The 15,979-nt window shown below is 33.2% G+C and overlaps 1 protein-coding gene across 2 annotated transcripts in view; it reads left to right on the top strand.

Moving 5' to 3' along the window:
- Nucleotides 1–1,503: 1,503 nt before the first annotated feature.
- The window catches only part of LOC114338111 (uncharacterized), a 55,148-nt gene continuing 40,672 nt past the window's right edge, over nt 1,504–15,979 (top strand). The window contains exon 1 of one of the 2 annotated variants that reach the window (XM_028288691.2): nt 1,504–1,714. The gene's annotated coding sequence lies outside the window, so the exon portion shown is untranslated. The remainder of the gene's footprint in view (nt 1,715–15,979) is intronic. The other variant, XM_050657170.1, reaches the window with a different exon arrangement.

Below are 15,979 nucleotides of genomic sequence, written 5' to 3'. Positions count from 1 at the left end.
CAAATCCACCACATATTTGTATATGGTTAAGTACGATTATGGAGACTTGGTACTAATATGAAAATTTATTTATGATTTACATTTTTAGGTATATTTTGAATCATATTAAAAAAGAAGCCACATCTCTATAAAAGGTGCCTTATCGAAAAAATACAAAGAGGCAAAAAGTTTTAAAACATTGTGTTTAACTAATGGTAACGCAGTAATAGTTTAATTGGAACGTACACAGACATTTCGGGGGTTTAAAGGAACAAAACCCCCATAAAATTTTTATGTAAACATATTAAAAAAGAAGCCGCAACTCGATAAAAACTGCCTTATTAAAAAAATACTAACAGCCAAAAAAGTTTTAAAAATATTGAATTTAACTAATGGTACCACAATAATAATTTAATTGGAACGTAAACAAAAGTTTGGGGGTTTAAGGAACAAAACCCCCATAAAATTTTTATGAGGTGCACAAGCTTCACTATAATTTTTCTTTAAGATGTTCCTTCCATAAGAATGCCACAGGTCCATTTTCAATAAAAAATCTTTAATAGTTTTCGTTATATTCGAAAAAATTTATTATCAGTTTGTAACTTCAAAGGCCTGTAACTTTTTTTATGTGCATATTTGTACTAAGGTAAGTTAGGTTCATTAGAAATTTTTGGTCCCAGAATATGTGATATTTAATTTATGACCTGTATTTTTGTTACACCCTGTATAAGCAATACGTAAGTAAAGTAACTTGTAAAGCGGTAACAATTAATTTCATTTGAGATGCTAATTAGGGGAGATTTTTATGATTTTTTTTTGCCAAAAAAGGGCCAATTTTATTTTGAGCCTAGCTTGCTTACTGTTGATGCTACAAATTTTTTTAAAAATCAATAACGATGCTTTTTTAAACAAAAGCAAAAAACAAAAACACACATCATTTTCCACGAAAAGTGCTTCAACGCTTCCACGTTGAAATATTGATTTGGAATTTGACGAATAAGAACCTTTTTAATTAGCTACAACTCTGCTTCTAGTGGGTCTACAGATATTATACATGTACCACTTTTTCTTTTTTTTTTATTTTTCCGCACAATTTCTTTTCAAAAAAATACTTTTTGCGATATTTCAAGATACCATCTAAAAACCTGTTTTTTGTTTTGTTAAATAATGAACATATTCTATAGCAAATATCTCAAAAAGTATTGACTTAAAATAAGATATCCACTTACGGACTTATTTTAAACATTTGTCTATTCACCCCCGAGAAGAGGTGATACCCGCCCCAGGGCAAAAACACACATCGGCACAATATCAGTTTTTTCTTTGGCATGTTAGCTATGTTTATGCAAAATTTTATGTCAATCCAAGCGGTTCCTCAAAATTCGGAGGTTTTGCAATTATTTTACCCTGTTTGAATGGACTAATATATTTTTAGAAAATAAAGCCGGCTTAAATGCGGTAATACGGTCCTGTTCACTTTACCTAGAAATTACGATATCAGCGCTGCCTGCATTGCATTCGTTCATTTGATTTGATAAGACCAAAGAATACTCCATCCGTTGGATGGAGTATTCTTTGATAAGACTCTCAGTGTTGTTTATAGAGTTAACAGTGAATAACATTTATTTATTGTAGTTTTATTATTGTAGTTTTTTATTTTTAACTGGAAATACTAGAATATCAACTGCTAACTATTTTACTAAAATTTTGGACTTTCTCAATATTAATAACAGACGTAAGTACAAAATTTCTTTCTATGGTCAAAAAATTGAGGTTATAAAAATAATGTACATATTTATTACAATAATGTAGGTGTCTGTTATAAATATATTCTACCCGCTTATTGGAATGACCTTCCTGACAAGCAAAAATATTTCAATAACCTGGATATCTTAATAACCGATCATTGGTGGCTAGTCAAAATAATTGTACCGAATATACGTAACAATAATAATATGTCAATATTTATAATGCATATGTATTTAGGTAGGTTGTTTATGTCAATTATACAGTAGTGTACTTAACTATTACTTATTTATATATAAAAAAAAAACAAATTACATTATCTGTGCATGCATAAATATCCGTGTATCCGTCTAGCAACCAACAAAGTCATCATAGCCAGAATGATCGCCAACGTTCGGAACGGACAGGCACCCTAAGAAGAAAAAGTGCATGCATACAGTAATTAATATGAAATGTATGCAATATGTAGATAGTCCAGAGAAATAAGGTTTTTGTCAGGACACTTGAACAGCCAGGTTGCAAATGGGTTTTTGGGTACTATACAGGGTGTTAGTAAATAAGTATGAAAAACTTTAAGGGCTAATTCTACATGAAAAATAATGCCGGTTTGCTCTATAAAGCAGGCCACGCACTGAATCGGCATAGAGCGATCGGCTCGGCTAAGAGCAATCGGCAGATTTTGCTATACATGGAAATAAATAAGCCACCGGGCACCGCCTAAGAACGTTCGACAGTCGAACGCTCTAAGGTGGTGCGCGGTGGCTCATTTATTTCCATGTATAGCAAAATCTGCCGATTGCTCTTAGCCGAGCCGATCGCTCTATGCCGATTCAGTGCGCGGCCTGCTTAAACATATGTCCGCAAATGCTTCGTTTCCGAGATACGGGGTGTTGAAATTTTTATTTCAAACTGCCAATTTATTTTGAAAAGCGATTGTGATTTCTGTTTTCAACATTACTAAGTTGTCAGCCGTGCTTCGCGATGGACGCAATCCAGATTGAGCTGAACCTAAAATTTTGTATTTTTCTAGATACCATATTGGTCTTTTGTTTATTAGTTTTTCTAGTTTACACAAGGAGTATGTTAGTGAAATAGGGCGACACGAGTTTCTTAATTGGTATAACGGTTTCTAGATTTCCTCCACAATGTTGGAAATCTTTGATTGGTCCCTATTATGTACAATATAAGAAGTTTTTTGATGACAGATATGGGAAGATTTTTGAGAAATATGAAGGGGATGTTGTCGGGACCTGCAGCCGAATTCTTACAAGTTTGAAGAACATAAATATGGTTGGAGATAAAATACACCCTTGTCTGACTCCACTGTCTATGTTGATTGGTTTTGTGAGTTTCCCATTGTGCGTGACTTATGCGGTATAAATGTAATAGAACATTTTGATAATTCTTATGTATTTTAATGGAATTACATATCTCTTTAATATTTCCCACATTTTCTCTGTTAATCCGGTCAAAGGCTTGTCTAAAGTCAATGAAATTTATATAGATTTTGCTCTGCCATTCTATTGTTTGTTCTACAATGCTTCTTAATGTTTTAATATGATATGTGCATGATTTATTACTTCTGAAGGCCGCTTGGTTTGGCCTTAACAACTGGTCTATAGTTTCTTTCATTCTTTCTAGTATCATCCTTGTCATGACTTTACTCACCGTAGATAGCAGTGTTATTACTCGCCAATTGTTGCAATTCGTTTGATCTCCCTTCTTGGGTATCTTTACAATTATACCTTTTTTCCAATCATCAGGTATTCTCTCCTGCCATATTTTGTTTATTAGTACATACAGGATTTCTTCCGATGTTTCTCTATCTGCTTTCAGTAGTTCTGTGGTAATGTTATCTATTCCAGCTGCTTTCCTTTTTTTCAGCTGTTGTATTGCTTAACTTACTTCTTTTTTTTTGAATTCCGATTCGGTAAAGCTTAGTTCTTCCTTTATTTCTTCATTTTCCATTTCGTGTTCTATTATTCTGTTGGCATATACAGTCGAACCCGCTTATTGGAATAGCCTTCGTGCCAAGCAAAAATATTCTTATAACCGGGATATTCTAATAACCGATCGTTGGTGGCTAGCCGAAATAAATGTACCGAATATACGTAATGGTAGTACATACTATGTTTAACATGTATAATATGTATATGGTTTTAGGTCTTTTTATGTCAATAATACAGTAGTGTAACTATTAGGTACTTATTTATTAAAAACCAAATTGCATTATAATGTGGATGCATACAGGAATAATATGAAATGTATACAATATATTAGATGTGTAAATATTTTCGTATTAAAATACATATAAAAGAGTTACTTATTTTGTCTTGAAAAATAATAGGTAATTGTACTTGTTTTTTTTTTGTTACATAAACTACTAATCAATTGTTGCTCTAAATTATAAAATTAGAAAAATTTCCATTGGATTGACCCTCCAGAGAACTTCTTACCTACGAGCGGTTAGGATAGCCGATAAGCTTGTTTCTAAAAATGTTTTTATAACAGGCTAATGGGTGGCAATATGTAAAGAAATTTGCAGACAAATGAAATTATTTTATGACCTGTGTCGGCGAACGATTGAATTCGTACTCATAACAAAGTAATAAAGTAATAAAATGTATTACTTGACAAACCCTAAAAATTTAAACAGCACTATATTATGCCTTCGAGGCCTTTGTCGACAATCCATAATACCAGACATAATTTAAATTTTTGGGAAATTGTAGGTAAAAATTAATTCGTTGACATGAAGAATATTCTATAAAGCGGTACTATCTTACTAAATCATATTCCAATAAACGGATAAATTTATTAATGAGTAAATGGAAAGGTTTCGGGACCTCGAATTTTTATTCCATAAACCGGGATATTCCTATAAGCGGTACTCCAATAAGCGGGTTTGACTGTACTTCTCTGAAATGTTCGATTAATCTCTCAACTATTTCCTTTTCATTTTTCAATATTTTCCCGTTTTTGTCTTTTACATGCTTAACATTCATTTTTCCGAGCGAGCTTAGTTGTTTCGTCGTTTTAATTAGAGTTCCCATGTCGTTGTTTTTTGCTGCTATTTCTGCTTCAATGAACAGTTCTTGGTTATATTGTCTTTTGTCGTTTCTCGCACATATTTTAACTTCTTTATATTTCTCTCTATATATTTTCTCTTTATTTGTTCCCTATCTCTTAGATCATTTTTTAGCATTTTACATTTAAGTAGTTTCCTTTTTTTATTTTTTCCCACGTGCTTCTCGACCGCCATGGTTTATTACTTCTTTTTTGTATTCCTATCGTTTCTTTTGCTGCTTGTGTGTACACATACTTGCATTTGTCCCACAGCTCTTCTGTCGTGGCATTTTCTGTGTTGTAAGTTTTATTACTAGCCCAGTCGGGATAGCATTTGACCTTGCATTAGGAGCTGCCCCAAATTTTATTTTTCTAATCTTTAGGGAGGGTCAATATTAGTATAAATTTAAAATCTCGACTGACTTCCACCGTTGCGTTAGCCGCCATCTTGATTTTAAATGAGAACCGTTTTTGCTCAATATCTCCGCCATTCTAAATTTTTTCACAAAAAGTGTAGAAACTGAAATTGTTGAAAATGCGATTTTCTATAATTTCATTTATTATAATTTTTTTCGTGCGGTCGATATTTTCCGAGTTATGAGGGGAAAATAGTGACAGTTGTAGCATAATTATTGAATTATTGAATTATCTCGTTCATTGTTAGTTTTACAACAAATATTTACCTATACAAAAATGAAGAGAATTAAATTTTGTACAATTTTGATGTCGTTCATTTTTTGATAAAATCAATATTTAAGGTAGTACGTATGTGGTAAAGGTGCGAGCGTAAGTCCTGATTGATTTTGTAGCAATTGTTTTTGTTCCATATCTCCGTCATTTTCAACTTTTCGACAAAAAGTGTAAGAACTGAAATTGTTGCAATTACGATTTACTACAATTTTTCGAGAGAACCAGTGGCGGGTCTACAAGGGGGAAATGGGAAAATTCGCCCCAACAGGTTCCAAAATTTAAAAAAAATTATTGGAACATCACGACATACTAGCTGACATAAAACTTAAAATATCGACAGACAAATTCAACCAATAAAACCCGCTAGTTAATAAAATTAAGTGAACTTAATGTATATAATGTCTTTTTATGTCTTTTATATACTTAGTTTGGTTGATGTTTCATTGGAAGTTTCAAAAATTGTATAAAATATAATTCTCTTTATTTTTGTTTATGTACAATTATGTCGTAAAGTTAATAATAAATGAGACAATTCAATAATTATGCTTCCCCTCCGCTTCCATTATTTTCCCCCTTAACTCGGAGAATATTGATCGTTTAAAAAAATTGTGCCAAAGAAATTGTAGGAAATTGCATTTCCAACAATTTTCTTTCACACCATTTATGTCGAAAAGTTGAAAATGGCGGAGATATTAAGCAACAACAGTTCTCATTTAAAATCAATATGGCGGCTAATGCAACCGCGGAATTCAGTCGAGATTTAAAATCTACACTACTATTGATCTCTCCTAAAGGATATAATTATAAAATTTGGGGCAGCTCGGATACAAAATTCAATTCAATAATTATGCTCCCCCCACCACTTTTTACTATTTTCCCATGTAACTCGGAAAATATCAACCGCATGAAAAAAATTGTTAAAAAGAAATTGTAGGAAATTATATTTTGAACAATTTTAGTTAAAAATGGCGTAGATAATGAACAAAAACAATTGCTATAAAATCAATCCGGTCTTACGCTCGCGCCATTACCGCATACGTACTACCTTAAATATTAATTTTAGCAAAACAATGAAAGAGATCAAAATTGTGTAGAATTTAATTCTCTTCATTTTTGTACAGGTGGATATTTGTTGTAAAACTAATAATAAACAAGATAATTCAAGAATTCAATAATTATGCTCCAACTGTCACTATTTTCCCATCATAACTCGGAAAATATCGACCGCACTAAAAAAATTGTAATAAATGAAATTATAGAAAATCGTATTTTCAACAATTTCAGTTTCTACACTTTTTGTCAAAAAATTGAAAATGGCGGAGATATTGAGCAAAAACGGTTCTCATTTAAAATCAAGATGGCGGCTAACGCAACGGTGGAATTCAGTCGAGATTTTAAATTTATACTAATATTGACCCTTTCAAAAGATCAGAAAAATAAAATTAGGGGCAGCTCGTAATGCAAGGTTAGGCCTGTTATTCGTCTAAGGCCGCGTTCAGAGTGGACGAGCAAAGAGCAAAGAGCAAAGAGCAAAGAGCAAAGAGCAACGAGCAAAGAGCAAAGAGCAAAAAGTGCACGTTCAGAGTGGACGAGCAAAGAGCAAAGAGCAAAGAGCAAAGAGCAAAGAAGTGCTAATAGCGGGTAGTTACGCTAGACGAGAGTTTAGTTCTTTTCCACTCGGCAGTGTGGATAGGAGCGGTAGGATATTTGCTCTTTACTCTCACAGTAGTCCATGTAGTGAGACCGCTCCCGTCTGAAAAAATTTCCGATTCGGTCTCTTTGTGGATTCCTATTTAAAAATATTTTAAAATTTCCTTTAAACAAATCTGAAGGGTGCCGGGCGGAATTTTTGGGCAGAAATTGTTTAAACAATTTTTTTTAAACAAATACAAAAGATCACGTTTTTTGCTCTGGAACATATATTTTTAAGTTTTGTGGGTCATCTAAACAACAAAGGTATCTTGTAAATGTTCTCAAAAATTTATAGTTTTCGAGTTATAGGCAATTTAAAATCTGAAAAATGCGAAAATACCCATTTTCGAGGCCTAAATACTCATATTTAAATTAGTATTTTTGAGGTTGTCAGATACTTAAATTGAAGTTTAAACATTGAGACTCAAGACTCTGAAGAGTGATCGCGTCTAACCTTAATTTATACCGTTGTTTTTTAATTGTTAAATATGCGTGTTTATTCGATTTTTTGCCGGTGTGGCGCGCTCTATTTCAAAAATCTCCTATTTTCCTCCGAAAATTATTTTTTCTAGATTTTTTGGGATTTTCTAAATAAAATAAGTTTCTTGTCATTTTTCTCAAAAGTTAACAGTTTTAAAGTTATAAGCGATTTAAAGTCCAAAAATGAGTTTTTTTGTCATTTTTTGGATTTTAAATCGCTTATAACTTTAAAACTATTAACTTTTGAGAAAAATGTCAAGAAACTTATTCTATTTAGAATATCCCAAAAAATCTAGAAAAAATTATTTTCGGAGGAAATAGGAGATTTTTGAAATAGAGCGCGCCGCACCGGCAAAAAAATCTGATAAACACGCATATTTAACAATTAAAAAACAACGGTATAAATTAAGGTTACTCTTCAGAATCGAAGCTGAATGTTTAATCATCAATTTAAGTATCTGGTAACCTCAAAAATACTAATTGAAATATGAATTTTTAAGCCTCGAAAATGCGTATTTTCGCATTTTTCAGATTTTAAATCGCCTATAACTCGAACACTATTAATTTTTGGGAAAAATTACAAGATACCTTTTTTGTTTAGAATAACCCAAAAAAACTAAAAATATATAATAATAAAAATGGTATACATTTTTATTTTATAGTCGTATTACTCCGTAGAGTAAGTCCACACCTACATTGCCTACATTGGATCCGATTTTCTCCGATCAGATCAGATCAGATCAGATCCGATCCGATCCGACAGGCGGTGCCTATATAGGGCTTTTCATTCACAGTCATTTGTTTCGAGCTTCTGTCATGTGTCACATAATATTAATTTATCTACGTCATACGTTATTGGTATATAAACAATACAAACCAAAGACGTATGGCGTAGATATATCAATATTATGTGACACATGACAGAAGCTCGAAACAAATGACAGTCGATGAAAAGCCCTATTGGATCCGTCTTTCTCCGATCAGATCAGATCCGATCAGACCGGTTTTCCGGCGAGGGTGCCTACATTGGTTCAGTAATCTTCCGACCACCGACCACCGACAATAAGTTCCGATGAAGATGTGTTGAGATGATGACATTTAATATATTTAATCATGTTAGCTCGCAACCCCCAACTTGCAACAAACTTGCAACCAGTTTGCAACCAACTTGCAACCAGTTTGCAACCAGTTTGCAACCAGTTTGCAACCAGTTTGCAACCAGTTTGCAACCAGTTTGCAACCAACTTGCAACCAATTTGCAACCAACTTGCAACCATCTTGCAACCAACTTGCAACCAACTTGCAACTAAAATTGCAACTCAACTTGCAACCAATCGGAATGAAACCAAACACTTCTCGATGAGAATAGGAGAAGCTACTCCCGACGTCGGCCGATATCGGATCTGATCTGATCTGATCTGATCTGATCGGATCGGAGAAAAACGGATCCAATGTAGGCACTCCCATTTAATACTATGGGTTTATTTTTTATTTCGACGTCGGCCGACGTCGGATCTGATCTGATCTGATCGGATCGGAGAAAACGAATCCAATGTAGGCACCCCCATTTAATACTATGGGTTTATTTTCTATTCCGACGTCGGCCGACGTCGGATCTGATCTGATCGGAGAAAATCGGATCAAATGTAGGTGCGGCCTAACTAGGTGCATTTTTCCGTTGGAACTTTACCAGCTGCAGACGGGGGATGTGAATTGCATAGTGTAGAATTCCTTCGCTCTCGTCTTCACTGCAGCATCCATTTGACTTGCAAATTGGTCTTGGAGGTGTCACCAGGAAAGTGTACCAATAAGTTTTCAATTTAAAAATCTTTTAGTAATATTTTTAATATTTTCAATATTAATAATTTACTATTAGGATTGAAAACTACTTCGTCTAAAAATATATGTTCCGGAGCAAAAAACGTGATCTTTTGTATTTGTTTAAAAATAGGTATTTATGAAACAGTTCGTGAAGTATGCTTTTTGCGAACGCACACGATATTTAGAGCACGAGCGACAGCGGAGCGAGTGCTATACATCGCGTAAGTTCTCAAAAAGTACTTCATGCACAGTTTCATACAATATTTTATCTACTCTACCATAAACAAATAAAAAAACTGTAACTCTTCGTCACTGGAATTCATTTCTATTCTACAATTTTTAGAACTTTGACATTTAAAAATTCTAACTTCTTTCAAACCACAAAACTGTAAAAACTTTTGTCGTAATTTATTGCTCATTATGTCATCACCATGACAACGCCAAAGTTAAGGATATTTGATTATATGAAAGTGTGTTAAAAACAGTGCGAAAAAGTAAGTCCCATTTAAAATACATTGTTTCTTCACGCTCACTTTAAACACTTCACGCACTGCTATCTATAATGACAGTTTTCACAAACTAAAAACTTACACGTAACATAACATAGAGTAGATAAAATTGTTTAAACAATTTCTGCCCAAAAATTCCGCCCGGTGCTCTTCAGATTTGTTTAAAGGGGACATTTTTGAATAGGAATTGACAAAGAAACCGAATCAAAAAATTTTTCAGACGGGAGCGGTCTCACTACATGGACCAAAGAAATCAAACTTGTTTGGTTTCGCCGCTTTGCTCTTTGCTAGCACTCTGTGCACCTCCGTTTGCCAGTATGAGTTTGATTTCTCCGCTTTGCTCTTTGCTCTTTGCTCTTTGCTCTTTGCTCGTCCACTCTGAACGTACGCTAACCCGACTGGACTATACATAATTCTCTTAACTTGGTCTTATATTCTTCAGTACTTTTATTTTCGTTTTTGAGTCACTGAACGTTATATTTTTCTCGTTGTTCCATTGGCATTTTCTTAGTTCTGGCTAGTTTGAGTGCCTCCATGTCTTATCTATGGTTATGTGGTCAATCTGATTGTGTGTTTGTCTATCGGGGGATATCCATGTTACTTTATGTATACGTTTGTGTTGAAATATATGTACTTCCACCTATGACTAAACTGTTATGGGTGCAGAAATCTATAAGTATGTTACCATTCTCATTAATTTGTCCCAATCCGTCTTTCCCCGTTACTTTCTCTTCATTTATTATGTGTTCCTAAATCTGAAGAGATGGCTCGTAAATGAATTCAGCTCGAGCGAAGAGATAATTGAAGACACAACCAGCTATTTTGCAGGGCTTCCAATATCATATTACTCGTACGGCATAAAAAAGTTGGAAAATGGTTGGAATCATTGTATTGAGCTAAAAGGAGACTATCTATATCGAATAAAATAAAATAATTTTTAGGAAAAACATGGTTTTCATTTCAAAGGTGGTTACTTATCAGATTATCTAGGTCATGGTCATCTGTTTGGAGGTTCACCGCCGTCTAATAATGATGCACACAAATACAAAATATGCACCTTAGTGGATATAAATCCTACACAACTACACAATAGTTTCAAAACTTATCACTTAACACCTACAATTATGCTCATTTTTTATGTTGATTTTTTCGTGTTAACAGATTAACAGATTCCGCTAATTTTGTTTTTTATACATCAAAATACATCGAAATCGTATCGTAGTCTTATGTTTTGTGATCATTTTGTTTTTTTGAGTGTCCCTATTATCTTTAGAACAAAGAAAATATACGGTTATATTCTTTAACATGAAGTATTTTAACTGAAATAAAATTTAATTAACAAAAAAAAATAACAGCTAGCAAACCTTTACAAACAGAAAAGCACATAACGTACAATTCTGGTCGACACCAAGACTTATTTGTCGACCAAGTGAGCGTTATGCAAAGCGCAACATATCAGAGAAGAAATTGTTTAATGGATGCTCTGTGATGTTTTGGGGTGGCATTTCGTTGAAAGTACGGAATTGGTGTCAACGTGAAGGATCTTTAAATAGCGAGAGGTACATTTTACAGATTTTCTTTGAACACTTTGTTCCTTTCGCAGTATATATTATAGGAAATAATTCCATTTTAGTGTATGATATGACATGACCTCCTCAAATATCACATGTCGTCAGCTAAAACACATATTAAAGAGCAAAACCGTCTCGTCTCATCGATATTAAAGATATCAGAGATGTTAAAAAATTAAAATGTTCACAAAATATGAGACTACAATATAATTTCGATGCATACTCACCTTTGTACCATTTCCTCCCTACAGGGTGTCTCAAACTTTTGTTTTAATTGAAATACATGTTAAAGAGTAAAACCGTCTATTTTCTTTGATTCTAAAGATACCAGAGACATTCATAAAACAGAGTGTTCTCAAAACATAAGACTACAATACGATGTCGATACAGACATAGACACATTTATACGTCGTCCTCCCTACAGGGAGGGTGTCTCAAACTTAACATAAGAAATACATTTCTTTTCTTCCACCAGATATAAGTACAAAAAAGAAAAAAAGTCAGTTTTCATCCTAATAAAAATATTTAAAAATAGTTTTAAAAGATATTATTTAATAGGGAAATTGCATAAAATTTTAAATTCGAAACAAATGTTATAAAACACAACAGAACATAATTTAAAACATGTATCAAAGATAAAAGAGTTTTGTTTGTTTTTCGTTTGGCCCCTAAAGACGATTAAAAATTCAAATTATACCAGCCAGCCCAAAACGCGTCGTGACGTCATCGGGCTATATGTTTACATTCTGAACCAATAAAGTAAACAAAATTGTATATATAATTTTAAATTAGACATTATAAACGTCAGTAGAAAATGCAGTTATGTGACGTTACAAGTGTTTTGATCGTTTGAACTATTCATAGAAAGTTTGTACTATTACAAAATGGTTTTATTTTCCATAGTAAACCTTCTTTCCTTTCCTTCAATAACAATGTCACACTCCAATCTCAACAAACTGGTATATATTATTACAATGACATACGATAAATATAATTAGAATATAAATATTTTTCCTTTATTCCACGACGACGAGCTGGCTAAGTACCCAAGTCGGTGGAGGCCAATAAACTAAAGAAGCAGCAGAAGAATATACCTAAATATAACCATAAACGGTACCATATAGTTAAACTATGTGACGCCACGGGTCGTTTGAACTATTTTAAAATACAGAAGACTTTAAATTTGTACTTTTAAGTTATTATGAGTTTTTGAAGCGTGAAATTTTGGAAATCTCATTTTTATAGAAAACTGAACAGTTTATGTAATAAAAAAAAAATGTGCAAGTTCCCGATTGAAAACTTATTGGACCATTTTCCAGATAACACCTTCATGGCTTCTAAAAATTGCAAGCCAGATGGATGCTGAAGCGAAGAAGACAAGAGGGAATTCTAAAACTTGCAATTCACGACCCTGTCTGTTCAGCGTGGTAAATTCCAACGGACAATGGACCTATGTTACTCAAAGGAGTAATAATAATATAAAATAAAAAGTTATACCATTTTAATTCATGAAGAAAAATGGTATATATTTTTATTTTATATTAGTATTACTCCTTTGAGTAACACATGTCCATTTTTCATAAATAAAAATGGTATACATTTTTATTTTATATAGTATTACTTTTGAGTAACATAGATCCATTTTCCGTTGGAATTTATCACGCTGATGAAAGTTTTAGAATTCGCTATTGTCTTATTCGCTTCAGCATCCATCTGGCTTGCCATTTTTAGAAGCCATGGAGGTGTTACCAGAAAAATGGTCCAATAAGATTTCAAAAATATTGTCTAAAAATAATTTTAAATATTTTTATTAGGATGAAAACTTTGACTTTTATTTAGCAGATGCCGCTGCGCACCTACTACCATCACTTTAATTGCAATGCAGGGACTAATAGAGTCGAAAATATCAATTTAGGACGGAGATAGAAACTTATGGATTCTCTGAAGAACCACTAAAAAGTGGTGAAATCGTCGATAAGGGTGCTGGTTGCGCTCTCTGAACTAAGTAAAAATTAAGACAGTTTTGGCTTCGCATTGCAACTGAATAAAAGTTACATTTTTATTTTACAAACAAGAAGTTTGAGTAAACCTTTGCTCAACTGTGCAAATACCAAAGAAAAATCTAAAATAATAAAGAATAGCTGAATCTGTTAATCTGTTCAGGTTAAAATAAACTATAAAAATTAGCATAATTTTAGGTGATGCATAACTTTGGAAACTATTTTTATGACTATCTCATTCATAGGAGATTCTGACCAATAGAAAGCTACAGAAAGCTGAAATAAATCGATATTTTTTGATAATTGCCCGTCGTTAAGTATATTACGTCAGATGCCCTTCGTTGCTACAAAAAAATACATTCAGTGACATTAATGACAATTAATGTTTTAAAAATTATAAAAGTGATGACTTTCAATCGTCAAATATTTATAAAAACTTTGTGTTTAATTGTACTAATTTGTACTTACATAAATAAATTACATCAAAATTTTGGTTTTGAACAGTTTTATTCATGAAATAATCGCAACAAATTGCACTTGAACTCTAAAATTAATATATAATTTTTGCCCTCGTGACACTTTAACATAATTTCACTCGCCTTTGGCTCGTGAAATTAAAACTGTCAAAATGTCACTCGGGAAAAATTCAATAATTTTAGAGCTCTTGTGAAATTACTACTGATAAGATTTCTGTATTTAATTGAATCGTTTATTTGAAAAATAACACATGTCCATTTTTCGCAAATTCGACTATATATATTCTTCCCATATAATAATAGGTTCTTTACCCATCTAACACATTTTGTTGTGTAAAAATCTCAGATGTCCGGAGTTAACTACATAGAAGATTTGGATAGTTTTAGAAAAACAACAGATGTCCATGTCCATGCATTTTGTTGTAAAGCCAACACTTCTTGTCCCATATTAGGATATTAGTCAACGGTCATCGTTAAGCGTGAATGATTTTATCCGTAAAATCAGTTTGTGTACATTATTTTTTAGTAATATGTGATGTTTGTTTCTTTTGTATAACTATTCAACACAGTACGTCTATATCTTCCAATATATTTTGCTAAGTTTGTACCTATTTTTACTTAAAATGTCAATAAAAATATGAAACCAAGTTGGTGATTGTACATTTCTTTCAAAAAATATCTTAGTAAAGTAAGATTTGAAATAAATTGAAGCTGGCCAAGGGGGAAAGGCAGTTTTGTTTTAATTTGATTCAGAGTTGGAGCAGCTATCTACAGATAGCTATTTCTGCATCTTATAATTCATCAGTGTAGCTATGCAGTACCAACTCTGAAACAAAAATCAACAATCAACAAGCCTGCCTTTTAAGGGAAATCACCGCGATGCAGTAATTCCACCTTTAAGACGCAAAACGGCGACATTTCTAGTAAAACTAGGAAGACGACGAAAAGACCCACATGCAAATTTTACTGTAATGAAACAAGTAAAATAATTGAAATAAAACAATAAACAATATTTTAAATCCAAGACTTTTCGCAGAAAGAAACTGCTTTCTGGTTACATCCTGAATCTCCGGCTTTATAAGCACGGATACGACGAATATAGAAGAAAGTAGAAAGGACAACGGTCATGTATCTACTTCCTTTTCGTCTAGGAAAAAGTGCCGAAATACAGTTTCGAGTACTCTAAAATCTGAGTAAACAAGAACAAGGGGGGAAACGCAGTTTTGTTTTAATTTGATTCAGAGTTGGACCACCATCTACACATAGCGAGAAGGGAGCAGATACATGACCGTTGTCCTTTCTACTTTCTTCTCTATTCGTCGTATCCGTGCTTATAAAGCCGGAGATTCAGGATGTAACCAGAAATCTGTTTCTTTCGACAAAAAGCCTTGGATTTAAAATGTTTTTTATTGTTTTATTTCAATTATTTTAATTGTTTTATTACAGTAAACTTTGCATCTGGATCTTTTCGTCGTCTTCAGGCCCGGACTGGCCCGCCGGCCCACCGGCCAGTGGGCCGGTGCGCCTTTTGCCTTCGTTAGTATCTATCCATTAAAAAATTAAACGCTGAAAATTTTTTATTAACCTTTACACAAAGATTAGGCGGCTACCATTCCCCTAAAAACTGTTTTTACTTAATGAAGAAACAGAAACTGCTACAGAAACCTAGATAATGAAGCCAGTGGGTACTACAAAGTATAACTTGTATCAGGTATCAGATAATCAAATAGCACAGATACGACGCGCGGCGCCCTCGAAGACCATTTTTACGATTCGGGCGCCTTTCGTAGGTATCAATAATTTCCGCTGTTTCTGTTATAATAAATAGCTTAGATACGACTCGCGGCACCCTTGAAGACCATTTTTAGATTCCTTTGCCTTTTGTAGGTATCAATATCCGCTGTTTATATTATAATAGGTAAATAGCTTAGATACGACGCTCGGCGCCC

This window comes from Diabrotica virgifera, chromosome 7 (genome assembly GCF_917563875.1).
Source record: "Diabrotica virgifera virgifera chromosome 7, PGI_DIABVI_V3a".
Classification (NCBI taxonomy): Eukaryota; Metazoa; Arthropoda; class Insecta; order Coleoptera; family Chrysomelidae; genus Diabrotica; species Diabrotica virgifera.
Note: the sequence above shows the minus strand (reverse complement) of the source record. Positions and strands in the feature narration are given on the sequence as shown.